The following is a 23697-nucleotide window of genomic DNA, read 5'->3' on the forward strand; positions in this document are numbered from 1 at the left end:
GTAACTGGTGAATACAGAGGCTAGATTTCAAACCCAAGGCTGCCCGGCTCTAAATGAGGGGATATTTGATTAGGCCAAAGTAACCTGAACCCTTAAAATAACCAGGCTTTAACTTCCAGAAACATGGGAACTAGATAACCTGAGAACCTGCTGGCCACGAAACCCCTAGAATACTGAACACAATATCACAAACATATTTTGAAATGCATAGATGAGCATGCAAAATACTGAGGGAACTCCTCAATGGCCAAAAGTGGAAAGCAGATGAAAACCAGAACTGTGTAAAAGCCTGAAAGTTACAGTCGTCCTGAAGACATTTGTCAATCTCAGTAACAAAGGGACTTAGTATTTTTTGGCTATGGAAGACAAAAACAAGCTTTTTGTATAAGGTGGGAATGTTGAACTGAGACCTCATGGGAGAAAAAGCGGATGAAGGGTTAGAGGCTCAGTAAAAGAATGAACTGGAAAAATCCATCTTCTGACAAAGAAAGACAATGAGGAAAGTTTTCTGTCTTGGGCTGGGTGCTTGGTTGGAGCAGGGGGAAAGAATCTCTGATTTTTCAAAAAACTTTCAATTAAAAAAATGTTTCAAAACTCATTTTATGGCCCAGTCTAATACAGTCTTTTTGAATGTCCCATGTGCATTTGAAAGGAATATGTGTTCTGCATTTGTTGAACATAATGTTCAATAAAGGTAAATTAGGTTCAGTTAGTTAGTAATGCTATATAAGCCCTCTATAGCCTCACTGATTTTTTGTCTGCTTATTCTATAATTATTGAAAAGGGGATATTGAAATTGTCAACTGCAACCATGGTTTTATTGGCAGTCAGTTTGTTTGACGTCCTGCCCTTAGATTCATAATCACTTATGATTTTCATATAGTCTTGATGAATTGACCCTTTTATCATTATGAAATATTCCTCTTTAATTCTAGTAATACTCCTAATGTTACCATAGCTACTCCAACCATGCCAACTCTCTTATCATTAGTGTTTGCATGGTTTATAGTTTTTCATCCTTTTACTATTAACTTGTGTCCTTATTTTTTAAATGCATCTCTTAAATGAATGTTTTATGACCCATTCAGGCCTTGATTTTTTTATTCTATATGACAATTTCTGTCTTTTAATTGGAGCAGTTACTCCACCGACATTTAATGTAATTATTGATACAATTAGGTTTACTACCATACAGAGTCTACTATCTTGCTTTTTGTTTTCTGTTTGTTCCATCTGTTCTAGGATACTCTCTCTTCCTTTTCTGACTTCTTTTGAATTAATCATTTTTTTTGACATTTTATCATTTTATATTTTCTTTTGGCTTATTAGATATAATTACCTATTTTTAATGGTTGCTCCAAGGCTTATATCTTTCACATCTAAACTGTATCTTTAATGTAATATAGTTTACTTTCAAATAACAGTATACTTTTTCACCTATAGCATGTGAACCTTACAACAGTATACTTTCATTTTACTCTACCTTCTTATTTCTGCTATCGTCATATGTTATTTATGTGTTTTAAACCCCACAAGACACTTTAATTATTTTTGTTATAAAAACAATTACCGTTGAGAGAAAGTAAGACTTTGATAAAGAAAGGTATTTTATATTTATCTACATATTTACTGTTTCTAGCACTCTTCTTTATATAGTTCCACTTTTCATCATTTTCCTTAAGCATGAGGACCTTCCTTGAACAATTCTTGTAGCACAAGTCTTCTGTCGATAAGTTCTCTCAACTTTATTTTGTCTAAATATGTCTTTATTTTGGCTTCATTTTTGTAGAATATTTTTGATGGATACAGAATTCTAGGTTGATTTTCTTTTCCTTCTAGTACATTACAGATTTCATTGTCTTTTTCTTTCTATTGTCTCTGATGAGAAATTAACAATTATTATCTTCCTAGTTCTGTTGTATGTAATTTATCATCAGGCTACTTCTAACATTTTTTTCTTTATTACTAGTTTTGAAAAACTGTATTATGATTTGCCTTGGTGTGATATTCTTTATGCTTCTGGGGTTTATTGAACTGCTTGGATCTGTAGGTTTAGAGTTTTCATGAAATTTGGAAAATTTTCGGCTATTATTTTTTTCAAATAATTTTTCTGCCCCTAATCTTTCTCATTTCTCTCCTCTAATTACATATATGTTAGCCCATTTGGACTATTCCATAGGTCACTGAGTCTTTGTTAATTTTTTTCATCTTCCTTTTTCTGTATGCTTTGGTTTTCATATTTTTTGTTGCTCTTCAAGTTCACCAGTTGTGTCTCCTGCAGTATAAATGTTTCATTTCAGATACCACATTTTATGCTTCTTGAATTTTTATTTAGTTTTTTTCTCAGTTTCTATTTGGCTAATGAGAATTCCTATTCTCTCATTATGTTCACAGATTTCCTAAATTTCTAGAATATATTTATATGTAGTTTTAAAGTTCTTATTTCCTATTCTATCTATGTTATTCCTGATTCTATTTCTATCGCTGATTTACCTCCTAGTAATAGGTCATATTTCCTTTTTCTTCACATGTCTGATAATTTTGTGTTATATCCTGGACATTATGGATGTCACTTTATTAAGTGTCTAGATTTGGCTGTCATCCTTAAATCGGGTGTCTAGTTTTGTTCTGCCAGGTAGTTAATTTACTTGCAGAGCAGCCTGGTTCTTTCTAAGCTTATTTTAAGGTTTTACAAGAAAGAGTCCATAGTATTCTTTACTCTAGGATTACATTAGCCTTATGCCTAAGGTGTAGCCTTTTTGAGGGTCTCTTTTGAATCTCCTGTATATTCAACAAGGTCTCTACGTTCTGGCTGTTCAAAAATCAAATGTGTTTTAACCTTGTGTGAGCTTCAGTAGTTATTCAATATACAGCTTCCTTTGTAGATATTCTTTCCTCAGTACTTTTTGTTTCTCCAATAGATGTTCTTTATCTGTCCTCATGGAGTCTTTCGCTGAGCATGTGCAGCTTAGTAGCTATATTAGTCTACTTAGGCTGCCATAACAAAATAACACAGACTGGGAGGCTTTAAAAAACCAGGAATTTATTTTCTTACACTTCTAGAGGCTAGAAGTCCAAGATCAAGATGCTATTAAGGATGGTTTCTGATAAGATTTCTGGTTTATAGACAGCTGCCTACTCATGTGTCCTCACATGGTCTCTTCTCTCTATACATGTCTGGAGAGAGAGAGAGAGAGCGCGCGCTCTGGTATCCCTTTCTCTTATAAAGACACCATTCCTATTGCATTAGACCACCACTCTTATGATCTCATTTAACCTTAACTTACCTTTCTAAAGGCCCTGTCTTCACAGACAGGCACATTGAGGGCTAGGGTTTCAACCTATGTATTTAGATGAGGGAGATGAAGACACAATTCATTTCATAACAATAATTAACCAAAGACTTAAGGGGTTTCCTATAGAGATGTCTGTAGCTCTGTCTATAACCAACTTCCTTTTTCTCAGTACTATACTCCACACTTTCCAACCAACTCAGCCTCCTCAGGCTCTAATCTCTGTCTCCTTAGCTAAGTGACACTTCTGTGTTCTGTTTGGGCTCTTGCACTCTACAAAACAGTCCAGAAAATTTTCTAGACAGAATAAAACAGACTGGTCATTATATCACCTCATTTGTTTTCCTTCTCTTGGGAATCATAGTCCTGCATTGCCTCTTGTCCAAAGTCTGAAAATAGTTTTCATATATTTTGTTCATTTTAATAATACTTTATAGCAAGAGGGCTAACCAAGTACTAGCTATTCCATCATAGGTGGAAGCAGAGTGTCCTCACTGCCTCCATCCCAAGCATTTTAAAACGTAGAGCTGACCTCACATGTGTTCGAAGTTTGAAAATTACTGACATGGTCTATGAACCCCCAACGCTGGGAATTAAGAATTCCCTGGGATACCAACTAGACAGAAATGTAAATCTTTGGAAGGATATATTTTCAACCTAACATGTGATAGAATGCCAAGTAAAGCCCAGCCAAACCCAAAGTTCTGAAATTATGAAATATGCAAGGATATAAGGCAAGAGTCAGCACAAACAAACATCAGGAAAATCTCAGAATCTTTGGATTATAGAATTGTTGAATATAAAAATTAAAGCAAGATTTTAAAGGCTGTTTAAGAAAATTATGAAACTATGAGAAATGAACATGGTACCATAAAAAAGACCAGATCTATTTGAAAAAGGCTTCTAGAAATAGAACATCTAGAAAATAAAACTATATATTACACTAAATAGATGAGTTAAACTGTAAATATTGACACAGCTTTACAAAAGAATTAGGAAACTGATAATAGATTTGAAGAAACTATCCAGAATGCAGCATACAGAGGCAAAGAGAGAAAAATGAGGAAAAGAAGGTAAAAAAATACAATAAAGTGAGAATAATTGGCACACATTTCATTGGAATTTGAGGAGAGAGTAGTAAGAATGAGGAAAAAAAGCATTGTTTGAAGAACTAATAGATAATGCTATTCTGGAGTCAACAAATATGAATCCCTTGGATTCAGAACTGTAATGAGCCCCAGGGAAATTTTTAAAATGAAATCTGTACCTCAATTCAACATAGTGGACTGCAGAAACTAAAAGACAGAAGTTCTTTAAAGCAGCCAGAAGTAAATATATTACTTACCAAGGAACAAACTTGTCAGTAGCACTGCTAGATTTGTCAGCAGCAACCACGGAAGCCAAAAGACAGTGGAATAGTATCTTTAAAGTGCTGAGAGAAAATAACTGTTGACCTAGAATTGTATATCTTACTAAGCTAATTTTTAAGTATTGAGAGTAAAATAAAGCTATTTTCAGGCAAACAAAAACAGGTTTGTAACAAAGAAAATTTATTCAAGAAATATCTAAAGTATATACTTCAAAAATAAAGAAAATGAACCCTGATGTAAGGACCAAAATTCAAGGAAGAATGGTAAATAAAATAAGTGGTAGATAAATCTTTTTTTAAAAATTGACTGTAAAGAAAAAGAAATATGAGGAAGAAGAGGAGAAGACAGTGGACAGTGAATAAATATCAGTAACAAAGTGGAACTAAAATACTACACAATCATAACATATAAAAGAGGAGAGGACCATGATCAGGTTTAAAGCCTTAGTCAGGAGTAGGATTGAGATATGGATTTCTTTAGATTTTATTAATTATCTGTGTTAAGATTTTAAGGGAACCATTAAAAGAATAGAAATAGCAGGTGAAATGTGGAAACTATTTTGGGAATTTTAATTTAAAATTTTAATTTTATTAAAAATCAAGCAACCACTAGTGCATAAAATAGAAAAGAACATGGAAAAAGCAAGGTAAATATCACAAAAACAATATGGCTGAAATAAATCCAAATTAACCAATAAGCAAACTGATGTAAATTGATTATATGTAAACAAAATTATTAAGATAGCTAAAGTTAACCCAGTGCTGTGCAGTTTGTAACAGATATAAGAAAAGTTTAATATCAGAAGAAACCCTATAAGCCAAAAGAGATTGTGGGCCTATATTCAGCATTCTTAAAGAAAAGAAACTCCAATGAAGAATTTTATATCCATCAATCTAAGCTTCGTAAGCAAAGGAGACATAAGATCCTTTTCAGACAAGTAAATGCTAACAGAATTTGTTGCCACCAGACATGCCTTACAAGAAGTCCTTACATGAGGAGTGCTAAATATGGAAACAAAAGACCATTACCAGCCACCACAAAAACACACTTAAGTACATAGACCGTTGACACTATAAAGCAACTACACAATCAAGTCTGCACAATAACTAGCTGGCAACATAATGACAAGATCAAATCTGCACATATCAATATTAACCTTGAATGAAAATGCGCCAAATGCCCCAATTAAAAGGCACACAGTGGCAAGTTGGATAAAGAAGCAAGACCCAACTGGATACTGTTTTGAAGAGACCCATCTCACATGCAATGATACCAATAGGCTCAAAGTAAAGGGATAGAGAAAATCCTACCAAGCAAATTGAAAAAAAAAAATCGGGGTTGCTATTCTAATTTCAGATAAAACAGACTTTAAACCAACAATGGTCAAAAAAAGACAAGAAAGGGCATTACGTAGTGGTAAAGGGTTCAACTTAACAAGAAGACTCAACTATCCTAAATATACAGGCACCCAACACAGGAGTATCTGGATTCATAAAACAAGTTCTTAGAGACCTAAAAAGAGACTTAGATAAACCATACAATAATAATAGGAGACTTCAACACCCCATAATAGTGATCATTGAGGCAGAAAATTAACAAAGATATTCAGGACCTGAAGTCAACATTGGACCAAATGGATCTGATAGACCTCCACAGAACTCTCCACCCCAGAACAACACAGGATACGTTCTTCTCATCACCACATAGCACATCTTCTAAAATCCACCACACAATCAGGCTAAAATAATCCTCAGCATATCCAAAGAAAAATAAAATCATACCGACCACACTCTCAGTATAATAAAAATAGATATCAATATCAAGAGGATTTCTTAAAACCCTATAATTACATGGAAATTCAACAACCGGCTCCTGGATGACTTCTGGGTAAGCAATGGAATTAAATCAGAAATCAAGAAATTATTTGAAACTAATGAAAACAAAGACACACCATACCAGAATCTCTGGGACATGGCTAAAGCAGGGTTAAGAGGAAACTTTATAGCACTAAATACCCACATTAAAAAGTTAGAAATATCTCAAATTAACCACCTAATATCACATCTTGAGAAACTAGGAAAACAAGAGAAAGCCAACCCCAAAGCTAGCAGAAGACTAGAAATAACCAAAATCAAAGCTGAACTGAATGAAATTGAGACAAAAAAAATTCAAAAGATTGATGAAACCAGAATTGGTTCTTTGAAAGAATAAATAAGATAGATAGACTGCTAGCTAGACTGATAAAGAAAAGAAGATCCAAATAAACACAATCAGAAATGACATAGGGGACATTACCATTGACCCCTAGAAATGCAAAAAAACACCAGAGATGATTACAAACACCTCTATGCACACATATAGAGAACCTATAAGAAATGGATACATTCCTGGAAACATACCTCTCAAGACTGAACCAAGAAGAAATTGAAATCCTGAACAGACCAATAATGAATTCAAAAATTGAATCAGTAATAAAAAGCCTACCAACCAGAAAAACTCAGGTCAAAACAGATTCACAGCCGAACTCTCCTAGACATATAAAGAAGAGCTGGTACCATTCCTACTGAAACTATTAAAAAAAAATTAGGAGGCACTCCTCCCTGATGCATTCTATGAGGCCAGCATCATCCTGATACAAAAGTCTGGTGAAGAGAGGAAAAAAAGAAACCTTCAGGCAATATCTTTGATGAATAAAAATGCAAAAATCCTGAACAAAACACCAGCAAACTGAATTCAGCAGTACATCAAAGAGCTATTCCACCACAATCAAGTAGGCTTTATCCCTGGGATGCAAATTTGGTTCAACAAAGGCAAATCAATAAATGTGAAGCACCACATGAACAGAAATAAAAACAAAACCACATTATCATTTCAACAGATGCAGAAAAAGTTCTTGATAATATTCAGCATTTCTTTATTTAAAAATCCTCAGTAACCTAGGCATTAAAGAAACGTACCTCAAAATAATAAGAGCCATTTACAGCCAATATCATACTGAATGGGCAGAAGCTGAAGCATTCCCCTTAAGAACTGAAACAAGACAAGGATTCCTACTGTCACCATTCCTATTCAACATAGTACTGGAAGTCTTAGCCAGAGCAATCAGGCAATAGAAAGAAATAAAAGGCATGCAAATAGGAAGAGAGGAAGTCAAACTATCTGTGTTTGTAGACAATGTGATTTTAAACCTAGGAAACCTGATTGTCTCTACCCCAAATCTCCCAGATCTGATAAACAACTTCAGCCAAGTTTCTGCATACAAAATTAATGTGCGAAAAACAGTAGCATTTCTATACACCAATAATGTTGAAGCTGAGTGCCAAATCAAGAACACAACCCCATTCACAATAGCCACAAAAAAAGAAACAATGCTTAGCTAGCCAGGGAGGTGAAATCTCTCTACGAGAACTACAAAACCCTACTCAAAGAAACCAGAGATGACACAGCAAATAGACACAAACAAATGGAAAAACATTCCATGCTCATAAATAGGAAGAATCAATGTTGTTAAAATAGCCATACTGCCCAAAGTAATTTGCAGATTCAGTGCTATTCTTATTAAACTACCAATGATGTTCTTCACAGAATTAGAAAATAAACTTCTGCAATTTTTATAGAACCAGAAAAAAAGAGCCCAAATAGCCAAAGCAATCCTAAGCCAAAAGAACAAAGCTGGAGGCAACACATTACCCAATTTCAAACTGTACTACAAGGCTAGAGTAACCAAAACAGCATGGTACTGGTACAAAAACAGACACATAGACCAATGAAACAGAGTAGAGAGCACAGAAATAAAGCCATACACCACAACCACCTGATTTTCGACAAAGTCAACTAAAACAAGCAATGGGGAAAGGATTCCCTATTCAATAAATGGTTGATGAAATGACTGGCTAGCCATATCCAGAAGACTAAAATAGGACCCCTTCTTTACACCATATACAAAATTAACTCAAGATGGGTTAATGGCTTAAATGTAAAACCTAAAACTGTAAAAACCCTTAAAGAAAACCTAGAAAAATACCATTCTACATATAGGCCCTCTTAAAGATTTTATGACAAAGATACCAAAGGCAATTTAAACAAAAACAAAAATTGACAAATGGGACCTAGTTAAAGAGCTTCTGCACAGCAAAAGAAACTATCAATAAACAGACAACCCACAGACTGGGAGAAAATATTTTCAAACTCTGCATCTGACAAAGGTCTAATATCCAGAATCTATAAGAATCTTAAATTTACAAGAAAAAATAAAAAAACTCTATTAAAAATGGCAAAGAACATGAATAGGCACTTTTCAAAAAAAGACATACACACAGCCAACAAGCATATGAAAAAATGTTCAACATCGCAAATCATTAGAGAAATGCAAATAAAAACCACGGTGAGATACCATCTCATACCAGTCAGAATGGCTATCAATAAAGTCAAAAAGTAACAGATGTTGGCAAGGCTGCAGAGAAAAGGGAATGCGTATACACTGCTAGTGGAAACATACATTAGTTCAGCCACTGTGGAAAGCAATTTAGTGATTTCTCAAAGAATTTAAAACAGAACTACCATTTGACCCAGCAATTTCATTATTGGGTATGTACCCAAAGGAATATAAATTGTTCTGCCATAAACACACAAGTGCATGTATGTTCACTTCAGCACTATTCACAATAGCAAAGAAAAGGAATCAACCTAAATTGATTATCCAGTAGACTGCATAAAGAAAATGTGGTGTATATACACCATGGAATACTATGCAGCCATAGGAAGGAGCAAAATAACATCCTTTCCAGCAACATGGATGGTCATTATCCTAGCGAACTAATGCAGAAGCAGAAAACCAAATACCACATGTTCCCATTTATAAGTGGGAGCTAAACACTGAGTACACATGGGCACAAAGAAAGGAACAATAGATACTGGGGCCTACTTGGGCATGGAGCGTGGTAGGAAGGTAAGAATTAAAAAAAAACTGCCTTTTGGATACTATGCTTATTACCTCGGTGATGAAATGGTATAGGGACCAAAACCCTGTGACACGCAATTTATCTATAGATGTACTCTGAAACTAAAATAAATGTTAAAAAAAAGGAAAAGAGGGGGAGGAGCCAAGATGGCCGAATAGGAACAGCTCTGGTCTACAGCTCCCAGCGTGAGCGACGCAGAAGATGGGTCATTTCTGCATTTCCATCTGAGGTACCGGGTTCATCTCACTAGGGAGTGCCAGACAGTGGGCGCAGGTCAGTGGGTGCGCGCACCGTGCGTGAGCTGAAGCAGGGCGAGGCATTGCCTCACTCGGGAAGCGCAGAGGGTCAGAGAGTTCCCTTTCCTAGTCAAAGAAAGGGGTGACAGACAGCATCTGGAAGATCTGGTCACTCCCACCCGAATACTGCGCTTTTCTGACGGGCTTAAAAAACGGCGCACCAGGAGATTGTGTCCTGCACCTGGCTCGGAGGGTCCTACGCCCACAGAGTCTCGCTGATTGCTAGCACAGCAGTCTGAGATCAAACTGCAAGGCGGCAGCAAGGCTGGGGGAGGGGCGCCCGCCATTGCCCAGGCTTGCTTAGGTAAACAAAGCAGCCGGGAAGCTCGAACTGGGTGGAGCCCACCACAGCTCAAGGAGGCCTGCCTGCCTCTGTAGGCTCCACCTCTGAGGGCAGGGCACAGACAAACAAAAAGACAGCAGTAACCTCTGCAGACTTAAATGTCCCTGTCTGACAGCTTTGAAGAGAGCAGTGGTTCTCCCAGTAGGCAGCTGGAGATCTGAGAAGGGGCAGACTGCCTCCTCAAGTGGGTGCCTGACCCCTGACCCCTGAGCAGCCTAACTGGGAGGCACCCCCAACAGGGGCACACTGACACCTCACACGGCAGGGTACTCCAACAGAGCTGCAGCTGAGGGTCCTGTCTGTTAGAAGGAAAACTAACAAACAGAAAGGACATCCACACCAAAAACCCATCTGTACATCACCATCATCAAAGACCAAAAGTAGATAAAACCACAAAGATGGGGAAAAAACAGAACAGAAAAACTGGAAACTCTAAAAAGCAGAGTGCCTCTCCTCCTCCAAAGGAACGCAGTTCCTCACCAGCAATGGAACAAAGCTGGACAGAGAATGACTTTGACGAGCTGAGAGAAGAAGGCTTCAGATGATCAAATTACTCTGAGCTACAGGAGGACATTCAAGCCAAAGGCAAAGAAGTTGAAAACTTTCAAAAAAATTTAGAAGAATGTATAACTAGAATAACCAATACAGAGAAGTGCTTAAAGGAGCCGATGGAGCTGAAAACCAAGGCTCGAGAACTACTTGAAGAACGCAGAAGCCTCAGGAGCCGATGCAATCAACTGGAAGAAAGGGTATCAGCGATGGAAGATGAAATGAATGAAATAAAGTGAGAAGGGAAGTTTAGAGAAAAAAGAATAAAAAGAAATGAGCAAAGCCTCCAAGAAATATGGGACTATGTGAAAAGACCAAATCTATGTCTGATTGGTGTACCTGAAAGTGACGGGGAGAATGGAACCAAGTTGGAAAACACTCTGCAGGATATTATCCAGGAGAACTTCCCCAATCTAGCAAGGCAGGCCAACGTTCAGATTCAGGAAATACAGAGAACACCACAAAGATACTCCTCGAGAAGAGCAACTCCAAGACACATAATTGTCAGATTCACCAAAGTTGAAATGAAGGAAAAAATGTTAAGGGCAGCCAGAGAGAAAGGTCGGGTTACCCTCAAAGGGAAGCCCATCAGACTAACAGCAGATTTCTCGGCAGAAACGCTACAAGCCAGAAGAGAGTGGGGGCCAATATTCAACATTCTTAAAGAAAAGAATTTTCAACCCAGAATTTCATATCCAGCCAAACTAAGCTTCATAAGTGAAGGAGAAATAAAATACTTTACAGACAAGCAAATGCTGAGAGATTTTGTCACCACCAGGCCTGCCCTAAAAGAGCTCCTGAAGGAAGCGCTAAACATGGAAAGGAACAACAGGTACCAACCGCTGCAAAATCATGCCAAAATGTAAAGACCATCGAGACTAGGAAGAAACTGCGTCAACGAACGAGCAAAATAACCAACTAACATCATAATGACAGGATCAAATTCACAAATAACAATATTAACTTTAAATGTAAATGGACTAAATGCTCCAATTAAAAGACACAGACTGGCAAATTGGATAAAGAGTCAACACCCATCAGTGTGCTGTATTCAGGAAACCCATCTCAGGTGCAGAGACAGACATAGGCTCCAAATAAAAGGATGGAGGAAAATCTACCAAGCAAATGGAAAACAAAAAAAGGCAGGGGTTGCAATCCTAGTCTCTGATAAAACAGACTTTAAACCAACAAAGATCAAAAGAGACAAAGAAGGCCATTACATAATGGTTAAGGGATCAATTCAACAAGAAGACCTAAGTATCCTAAATATATACATGCACCCAACACAGGAGCACCCAGATTCATAAAGCAAGTCCTGAGTGATCTACAAAGAGACTTAGACTCCCACACATTAATAATGGGAGACTTTAACACCCCACTGTCAATATTAGACCGATCAATGAGACAGAAAGTCAACAAGGATACCCAGGAATTGAACTCAGCTCTGCACCAAGTGGACCTAATAGACATCTACAGAACTCTCCACCCCAAATCAACAGAATATACATTTTTTTCAGCACCACACAACACCTATTCCAAAACTGACCACATACTTGGAAGTAAAGCTCTCCTCAGCAAATGTAAAAGAACAGAAATTATAACAAACTATCTCTCAGACCACAGTGCAATCAAACTAGAACTCAGGATTAAGAATCTCACTCAAAACCGCTCAACTACATGGAAACTGAACAACCTGCTCCTGAATGACTACTGGGTACATAACGAAATGAAGGCAGAAATAAAGATGTTCTTTGAAACCAACGACAACAAAGACACAACATACCAGAATCTCTGGGACGCATTCAAAGCAGTGTGTAGAGGGAAATTTATAGCACTAAATGCCCACAAGAGAAAGCAGGAAAGATCCAACACTGACACCCTAATATCACAATTAAAAGAACTAGAGAAGCAAGAGCAAACACATTCAAAAGCTAGCAGAAGGCAAGAAATAACTAAAATCAGAGCAGAACTGAAGGAAATAGAGACACAAAAAACCCTTCAAAAAATTAGTGAATCCAGGAGCTGGTTTCTTGAAAGGATCAACAAAATAGACCACTAGCAAGACTAATAAAGAAAAAAAGAGAGAAGAATCAAATAGATGCAATAAAAAATGATAAAGGGGATATCACCACCGATCCCACAGAAATACAAACTACCATCAGAGAATACTACAAACACCTCTACACAAATAAACTAGAAAATCTAGAAGAAATGGATAAATTCCTTGACACATACACTCTCCCAAGACTAAACCAGGAAGAAGTTGAATCTCTGAATAGACCAATAAGAGGAGCTGAAGTTGTGGCAATAATCAATAGCTTACCACCAAAAAAGAGTCCAGGACCAGACGGATTCACAGCCGAATTCTACCAGAGGTACAAGGAGGAACTGGTACCATTCCTTCTGAAACTATTCCAATCAATAGAAAAAGAGGGAATCCTCCCTAACTCATTTTATGAGGCCAGCATCATTCTGATACCAAAGCCGGGCAGAGACACAACCAAAAAAGAGAATTTTAGACCAATATCCTTGATGAACATTGATGCAAAAATCCTCAATAAAATGCTGGCAAACCGAATCCAGCAGCACATCAAAAAGCTTATCCACCATGATCAAGTGGGCTTCATCCCTGGGATGCAAGGCTGGTTCAATATACGCAAATCAATAAATGTAATCCAGCCTATAAACAGAGCCAAAGACAAAAACCACATGATTATCTCATTAGATGCAGAAAAGGCCTTTGACAAAATTCAACAACGCTTTATGCTAAAAACTCTCAATAAATTAGGTATTGATGGGATGTATTTCAAAATAATAAGAGCTATCTATGACAAACCCACAGCCAATATCATACTGAATGGACAAAAACTGGAAGCATTCCCTTTGAAAACTGGCACAAGACAGGGATGCCCTCTCTCACCACTCCTATTCAACATAGTGTTGGAAGTTCTGGCCAGGGCAATTAGGCAGGAAAAGGAAATAAAGGGTATTCAATTAGGAAAAGAGGAAGTCAAATTGTCCCTGTTTGCAGATGACATGATTGTATAGCTAGAAAACCCCATTGTCTCAGCCCAAAACCTCCTTAAGCTGGTAAGCAACTTCAGCAAAGTCTCAGGATACAAAATCAATGTACAAAAATCACAAGCATTCTTATACACCAACAACAGACAAACAGAGAGCCAAATCATGAGTGAACTCCCATTCACAATTGCTTCAAAGAGAATAAAATACCTAGGAATCCAACTTACAAGGGATGTGAAGGACCTGTTCAAGGAGAACTACAAACCACTGCTAAAGGAAGTGAAAGAGGATACAAACAAATGGAAGAACATTCCATGCTCATGGGTAGGAAGAATCAATATCATGAAAATGGCCATACTGCCCAAGGTAATTTACAGATTCAATGCCATCCCCATCAAGCTACCAATGACTTTCTTCACAGAATTGGAAAAAACTACTTTAAAGTTCATATGGAACCAAAAAAGAGCCCGCATCGCCAAGTCAATCCTAAGCCAAAAGAACAAAGCTGGAGGCATCACACTACCTGACTTCAAACTATACTACAAGGCTACAGTAACCAAAACAGCATGGTACTGGTACCAAAACAGAGATATAGATCAATGGAACAGAACAGAGCCCTCAGAAATAACACCGCATATCTACAACTATCTGATCTTTGACAAACCTGAGAAAAACAAGCAATGGGGAAAGGATTCCCTATTTAAATAAATGGTGCTGGGAAAATTGGCTAGCCATATGTAGAAAGCTGAAACTGGATCCCTTCCTTACACCTTATACAAAAATCAATTCAAGATGGATTAAAGACTTAAACATTAGACCTAAAACCATAAAAACCCTAGAAGAAAACCTAGGCATTACCATTCAGGACATAGGCATGGGCAAGGACTTCATGTCTGAAACACCAAAAGCAATGGCAACAAAAGCCAAAATTGACAAATGCGATCTAATTAAACTAAAGAGCTTCTGCACAGCAAAAGAAACTACCATCAGAGTGAACAGGCAACCTACAAAATGGGAGAAAATTTTCGCAGCCTACTCATCTGACAAAGGGCTAATATCCAGAATCTACAATGAACTCAAACAAATTTACAAGAAAAAAACCAACAACCCCATCAAAAAGTGGGCGAAGGACATGAACAGACACTTCTCAAAAGGAGACATTTATGCAGCCAAAAAACACATGAAAAAATGCTCATCATCACTGGCCATCAGAGAAATGCAAATCAAAACCACAATGAGATACCATCTCACACCAGTTAGAATGGCAATCATTAAAAAGTCAGGAAACAACAGGTGCTGGAGAGGATGTGGAGAAATAGGAACACTTTTACACTGTTGGTGGGACTGTAAACTAGTTCAACCATTGTGGAAGTCAGTGTGGCGATTCCTCAGGGATCTAGAACTAGTAATACCATTTGACCCAGCCATCCCATTACTGGGTATATACCCAAAGGACTATAAATCATGCTGCTATAAAGACACATGCACACATATGTTTATTGCGGCATTATTCACAATAGCAAAGACTTGGAACCAACCCAAATGTCCAACAATGATAGACTGGATTAAGAAAATGTGGCACATATACACCATGGAATACTATGCAGCCATAAAAAGTGATGAATTCATGTCCTTTGTAGGGACATGGATGAAATTGGAAATCATCATTCTTAGTAAACTATCGCAAGAACAAAAAACCAAACACCGCATAATCTCACTCATAGGTGGGAATTGAACAATGAGATCACATGGACACAGGAAGGGGAACATCACACTCTGGGGACTGTTGTGGGGTGGGGGGAGGGGGGAGGGATAGCATTGGGAGATATACCTAATGCTAGATGACAAGTTAGTGGGTGCAGCGCACCAGCATGGCACATGTATACATATGTAACTAACCTGCACAATGTGCACATGTACCCTAAAACTTAAAGTATAATAATAGAAGAAAAAAAAACTTAAAAAAAAAGGAAAAGAGAAGCTGAATATCCAAGGAGAGAAAGATATACCATGCAAAAAGTAAAGTTTATATTAAAATAAGTAAACTTCAAAGACATTAGGAGGGATAAAGAGAAGTCATTATATGATGGTAAAAGGTATAATTCTCTAGGAAGATACCATAATTCTAAACTTACAGGCATCTAATGATCTAACATCAAATATATTCAAAGAAAAAGTGACAATTAAGGAAAATGAAGAGTCCGTAATCACAGAGAAAGATTTTAATACCTTTCTGTCAGTAATTGATAGATAAAGCAGACAGTAATTAGTAAGATTGTAAAATACTAGAACAAGTTAATTAATAAGCTGGAACTAATGAACATACACAGAATACATAGAATTTTGCACCCAACGATTATAGAATATATGTTCTCAAGCATACATGAAATTTGACCACATGCTGAAGCACCAAGAAACACTCTAAAATTTAGCCAAGTTAGAATTCCATGGCAATTTACCAAAAACCCCCAAAACACATCAAAATAACATGTGGGAAAGATACAAAAATATATATGTATATGTATATGTATATGTGTGTGTGTACATATGTATATATGTATATATGTATATACATGTATATATACATAATACATGTATATATATGTATAATGTATATATATACATATATACATAATACATGTATATATATACATGTATATTGTGTATATATATACATAATACATGTATATATATACATGTATATTGTGTATATATATACATAATACATGTATATATATACATGTATATTGTGTATATATATACATAATACATGTATATATATACATGTATATTGTATATATATACATAATACATGTATATATACACATGTATATTGTATATATATACATAATACATGTATATATACATGTATATTGTATATATACATAATACATGTATATATACATATATGTGTATATATACATACATACATGTATATATACATATATGTATATATACACATACATACATGTATATACATACATACATACATGTATATACATACATACATACATACATGTATATATACATACATGTACATATACACATATATACATATATGTATATATATGTGTATATATACATATATGTATATATACACATGTATATATATACATGTATATATGTATATATACATATATACATGTATATATATATGATGAGTTAAAGCCAATAGATAAGTGGATCAATAGGAAGATCGATAGATAGATACATGAAAAGAGAGAGAGAGCTTTTAAGAAACGGTCTCACATAATTGTGGAGGCTGGCAAGTCCCAGATCTGCAGTGTTGGCTGGCAAGGAGACCCAGTGGACAGTTAATGTTGCAGCTGGAGTCCAAAGACAACCTGGAAGCAGAATTCCCTGTTCTTTGGGGGACCTCAGTCTTTTTTCTCAGGCCTTCAAGTGATTGAATCAGGCTTACCCACATTGTCGAGGGTAATCTGCTTTACTCAAAGTCTACTGATTTAAATGTTAATCTTCTCTAAAAAATGTCCTTACAGCTACATCACACTGGTGTTTGACCAAACATTTGAATACCTCGACCTAGCCAAGTTGACACATAAAATTAATCATCACAACTCCACTCCTTGGCACCCATACAGACCCCCCTTAAACCATACTTAATCTCCTCCAGAGAAGTATGCCAAGTGAAAACAACCAATCCCCCAAAGTTACATATTGTGTGATTCCACTTACATAACATTATTGAAATGACAAAATTACAGAAACGGAGAACCAATTAGTGGTTTCCAGAGACTACAGTGGGTAGTGTGGATGGGAGGGGTGGGAAGCGGCAGTGGCTATAACAAACAAAATGAGGACTCCTCCCTCCTGGTGATGGAAATGTGTTGTATCTTGACTATATCAATGTCATCTGGTTGTAATATTGTACTGTAGTTTTGCAAGATGTTACCACTGGAGAAACTGGATAAAGGATACACAGGATCTCTCTGTGTTATTTTTTACAACTGCTTGTGAATCTATAGTTATCTCAAAATAAAAAGATGAGTTTTTAAAACTTCTAGAAAAATGAATTAAGAGAAAAACAACTTTAAGTATCTAAAAACGGGCACTACTACATATTGAGAAATATTTTTTTAAAATCATAAGCCAACACTATGAAACACACTCTTCAGATGAAACAAAATATTCAGGAACAAGCAATGTTTATTCATGAAACTCACAGTAATATAGTTTGTTGAGGTAGAGAGATAAGAAGGTGAATGATCTCTTAAAATTAATCTGCTTTGCTTTAAAGGAGACCCGTTTTACATTTACATTTCCTATATTTTACAGAGAAAAAGTTATATTTCTCATGTATTCTGAATCTTAAGATCATATTTTACCCTGGGGTGTCAGAATTTCCTGAGCATGAAACAAAGGAACAATTTGAAATAGTGACAGGTGGGAAAATATAATCGGTAAATAATTGGGTAACAAATACTTTTGTAAATCAGGTGGTTTTCATTGTTTTCAACAAAATTGGAGGAGGATCAATCAACTCATGAGCTGGTGAATAATTACAAATAATCTGTGATAATTGATCACTATATGATTTTTGGCAAATAAATGTAATTCAAATAAATTTTTTATAACACACTCTTCCATTCCCATCTCTTATATATTCAAATGATTTTTTCAGGGCTTTATCTATCAAAATGAAAATAGGAATAATACTGATGATAAATCATGACCTTTTAGCAATAAGTAATATTCATGAACAGATGCATGAACTAATCAGAAAGAAATCCTGCTCATCTCATAAAGAGATGCACTTCCAATGAAAGTTTGCTTTTGTATTTGATAGTACTAAAATATATAATACATTCCATTCAACACATTCAATACAGAAGATGTTTTAATGCTTATGGCCTTAATTTACACAAAAACTAAGAATATTGTGATAGGGTGATCAATAAAAGATTTTAAAGCAAAAACTTGTGAAATGGAAATACACAAAGAAGAGGGAATATTATAAAGTTTCTGACTATTTGAGAAAAGTTTGTTCATGCATTTTTATTGTTATTTTTATAGTTATTTTAATTAAAATATGTAAACATTGGAATGCAAAAATATATCTGGAAACACTCATGTAAACCACACTCTTATTTCAAAAAGTTCCCTAAAGTCTATTTACAGCTAATAATCCTCATCACCACGGAGACAACTACTGTTTTAATTTCTGTCACCACAAATTAGCTTTGCCTGTTCTAGAAATTCATGTAAATGAAATTATACAGTATATGCTTTAAGTACATAAAATATGCACCCTTTGGTATCCAGCTTCCTTTGCATTATCTATGAGATTCACCTATGTTGATGAATACTATTGCAGAGTAGGATTATATTGTACGAATATATCTCAGTTTGTTTATCTGTTTTCGTAATGATAGATATTTGAATTGTTTTGAGTTTTTACTATTATGAATAAGAGTATTCAGAGAATCTGCTTTGAACATTCATGTACAAGTGCTTTCTTTTAATTTTTATTTTAGGTTCAGGGGTACATGTGTAGGTTTATTATATAGGTAAACTTGTGTCACTGGGGTTTGTTGTACAGATTACTCCGTCACTCAGGTACTAAACCTAGTAGCCAATAGTTATTTTTTCTGATCCTCTACCCCTTCTGTCCTCCACCCTGAAGTAGGTCCCAGGTCTGTTGTTCCCCTCTTTGTGTCCATATGTTCTCATCATTTAGCTCCCACTTATACGTGAGAACGTGTGGTATTTGGTTTTCTGTTCCTGCGTTAATTTGCCAAGGACGATGGCTTTCAGCTCCATTAATTTTCCTGCAGAGGACATGATCTCATTCTTTTCTATGGCTGCATAGTATTCCATGTTGTATGTGTACCACATTTTCATTATCCCATCTACCATTGATAGTCTTTGCTATTGTGAATAGTGCTGCAATGAACATACACGTGCATGTCTTTATGGTATGATTTACATTCCTTTGGGTATACACATAGTAATGGGATTGCTGGGTTGAATGGTAGCACTGTTTTTAGATCTTTGAGGAATTGCTACACCGCTTTCCACAATGGCTGAACTAATTTACACTCCTATCAACAGTGTACGAGTATTCATTTTTCTCTGCAACTTTGTCAGTTTCTGTTATTTTTTGACTTTTTAATAATAGCCATTCTGACTGGTGTGAGATGGTATCTCATTGTGATTTTGATTTGCATTTCTCTAATGATCAGTGATGTTGAACTTTTTTTCATATGCTTGTTGGCTGCATGTATGTCTTCTTTTGAGAAGTGTCTGTTCATTTCCTTTGCTCACTTTTTAATGGGGTTGCTTGTTTTTTTTCTTGTAAAGTTGTTTAAGTTCCTTATAGATGCTGGGTATTAGACCTTTGTCAGATGCATAGTTTGCAAATATTTTCCACTATTCTGTAGGTTGTCTGTTTGCTCTGTTCATAGTTTCCTTTGCTGGGCAGAAGCTCTTAAGTTAATTGTATCTCATTTGTCAATTGTTGCTTTTTTGTGATTGCTTTAGGCATTTTCATCATGAAATCTTCACCAGTTCCTATGTCCAGACAGTATTACCTAACTTCTTATCTTACAGGGTTTTTATAGTTTTGGGTTTTACATTTAAGTCTTTAATCCACCTAGCATTGATTTTTGTATATGGTGGAAGGAAGGGGTCCATTTCCAATCTTCTACATATGGCTAGCCAGTTATCCCAGCATCATTTATTGAATACGGAGTCCTTTCCCTGTCAGCTTTTGTTTTTGTCAGCTTTGTCACAGATCAGATGGTTGTAGGTGTGTGGCTTTATTTCTGGGCTCCCTACTCTGTTCCGTTAGTCTATGTGTCTATTTTTGTACCAGTGCCATGTTGTTTTGATTACTGTAGTCTTGCAGCATACTTTGAAGTCAGGTAATGTGCCTCCAGTTTTGTCCTTTTTGTTGATGATTGCCTTGGCTATTCGTGCTCTTTTGTTGGTTTCATAAGAATTTTAGAATAGCTTTATCTTATTCTGTGAAGAATGTCATTGAAGTTTGATAGGAATAATATTAAATTTGTATATTGCTTTGGACAGTGTGGCCATTTTAATGACATTGATTATTTTGATCCATGAGCATTAAATGTTTTTCCATTTGTTTGTGTCATCTCTGATTTCTTTGAGCAGTGTTTTGTAATTCTCATTGTAGAGATCTTTCACGTCTCCAGCTAGCTGTATTCCTAGGTATTTTATGCATTTTGTTGCAATTGCAAATGGGATTGTGTTTCTGATTTGGCTCTCAGCTTGGCTGCTGTTGGTGTATAGGAATTTTTGTATGTTGATTTTGTATCCTGAAACTTTGCTGAAGTTGTTTATTAGCTGAAGGAACTTTTGGGCCAAGGCTATGGGGTTTTCTATATATAGAATTATGTTATCAGCAAACAGGGATAGTTTGACTTCCTCTCATCCTATTTGCTTGGCTTTTCTTTCTTTCTCTTGCCTGATTGCTCTGGCCAGGATTTCCAATACTATGTTGAATAGGAGTGGTGAGAGAGGACATTCTTGTCTTCTGCCAGTTCTTCAGGGGAATGCTTCCAGCCTTTGTTCATTCAGTATGATGTTGGCTGTGGATTTGTCATACATGGCTCTATTATTTTGAGGTATGTTCCTTCAATATCTATTGTATTAAGGGCTTATAACATGAAGAAATGTTGAATTTTATTGAAAGTCTTTTCTGAATCTATTGAAATTGTCTTGTAATTTTTGTCCTTAGTTTTGTTTATATGATGAATCACATTTATTGATTTGCATATGTTGAACCAACCTTGCATCCCAGGGATAAAGCCTACTTGATTGTTGTGGATTCACTTTTTGATGTGCTGCCAGATTCAGTTTGCTAGTATTTTGTTGAGGATTTTTGCATCGATGTTCATCAAGGATATTGGCTTGAAATTTTCTTTTTTTTTCTTGTGTCTCTGCCAGGTTTTGGTATTAGGATGATGTTGGCCTCATAGAATGAGTTGGGGAGGAATCCCTGCTCCTCAATTTGTTTGAATAGTTTCAGTAGGAATGGTACCCACTCTTCTTTGTACATCTGGTAGAATTCAGCAGTGAATCTCTCTGGTCTTGGGCTTTTTTTGGTTGGTAGGCTATTTATTACTGATTCCATTTCAGAGCTCATTATTGACTTGTTTAGGGAATCCGTTTCTTCATGGTTCAGTTTTGGGAGGATGTATGTGTCCAAAAATTTATCCATCTCTTCTAGGGTTTCTAGTTTGTGTGCATAGAGGTGTTCATAGTAGTCTCTGATGATTGTTTGCATTTCTGTGGGGTCATTGATAATATTCCCCTCTGTCATTTCTGATTGTGTTTATTTGGATCTTCTTTTTCTCTTTATTAGCCTAGCTGTCAGCCTATCTATCTTATTATTTTGTTTTCCCAAAAACAAACTCCTGGACTTGTGTATCTTCTAAATGGTGTTTCGTGTCTCGGTCTCTTTCAGTTCAGCTCTGATTTTGGTTTTCTTGTCTTCTGCTAGCTTTGGGGTGGGTTTGATCTTCTTTCTCTATTTCTTTTAGTTGTAATGGTAATGTTAGGTTGTTAATTTGAGGTCTTTCTAACTTTTTGATGTGGGCATTTAGTGCTATAAATTTTCCTTTTTTTTTTTTCTTGAGATGGAGTCTCACTCTGTTACCCAGGATGGAGTGTATTGGTGTGATCTTGGCTCACTGCAACCTCTGCCTCTTGGGTTCAAGCGATTCTCCTGCCTCAGCCTCCGGGGTAGCTGGGACTACAGGTGCACACCACCGCACCCAGCTAATTTTTGTGTTTTTAGTAGAGATGGTGTTTCACCATGTTGGCCAGGATGGTGTCGATCTCCTGACCTCATGATCCACCTACCTTGGCCTCCCAAAGTGCTGGGATTACAGGTGTGAGCCACCATGCCCGGCCTAAATTTTCCTCTTAATACTGCGTTGCTGTGTCCCAGAGATTCTGGTATGTTGTATCTTTGTTCTCATTAGTTTCGTCTTGATTTCTCCCTTAATTTCATTATTTACCCTGCAGTCATTTAGGAGTGGGTTGTTTAATTTCTATGTAACTGAATAATTTTGACTGATTTTTAAATTCTTGATTTCTATTTTTATTGTGCTGTGGTCTGACAGTGTGTTTGGTATGATTTCATTTTTTTTGTATTTGTTGAGGATTGTTTTATATCTGATAGTGTGGTTGATATTAGAGTATGTGCCATGTGGTGATGAGAAGAATGTGTATTCTGTTGTTTTTGCATGGAGGGTTCTGTAGAGGTCTATCAGATCCATTGGGTCCAATGTTGAGTTCAGGACCTGAATATCTTTATTAATTTTCTGCCTCGATGATCTATCTAATACTGCCAGTACCAACTTATTATTGTGTGGTAGTCTAAGTCTCTTTATGGGTCTCTAAGAACTTGCTTTGTGAACCTGGGCACTCCTGTGTTGGGTGCATGTGTTTTTGTGGGCCTACATTTATACTTCTCTAGAGCAAATATCTAGAAATATTGATAGGTCATTAAGTGACTGTAGGTTTAGCTTTATAAGAAACTAAAATAGCTTTAGCAATTTAAATTCCCATCAGCAATGGATAAGAGCCCTGATCACTCTACAGTCTTACCAACATTTGATGGTGTCACTATTTTTAATTTTATAGGTTGTGATTTTCGAGGAATTTGTTTATTTCATCCAAGTTTTTTATTTTATTGCAATATAGTTGCTCATAATATTCCTGTATTATTCCTTTGATATCTGCAGAATCTAAGTGATAGCCTCTCTCTTATTGCTAACATTGATAAAGCATATCTTATACTTTATTAATTATAACTGTTGCTTATTTTCTTTTCAATTGATTTGTGTTCTTATCTTTCTTATTACCTTTCTT

Source organism: Pan paniscus, chromosome 18, assembly GCF_029289425.2.
Source record: "Pan paniscus chromosome 18, NHGRI_mPanPan1-v2.0_pri, whole genome shotgun sequence".
In the NCBI taxonomy this organism is placed as follows: domain Eukaryota; kingdom Metazoa; phylum Chordata; class Mammalia; order Primates; family Hominidae; genus Pan; species Pan paniscus.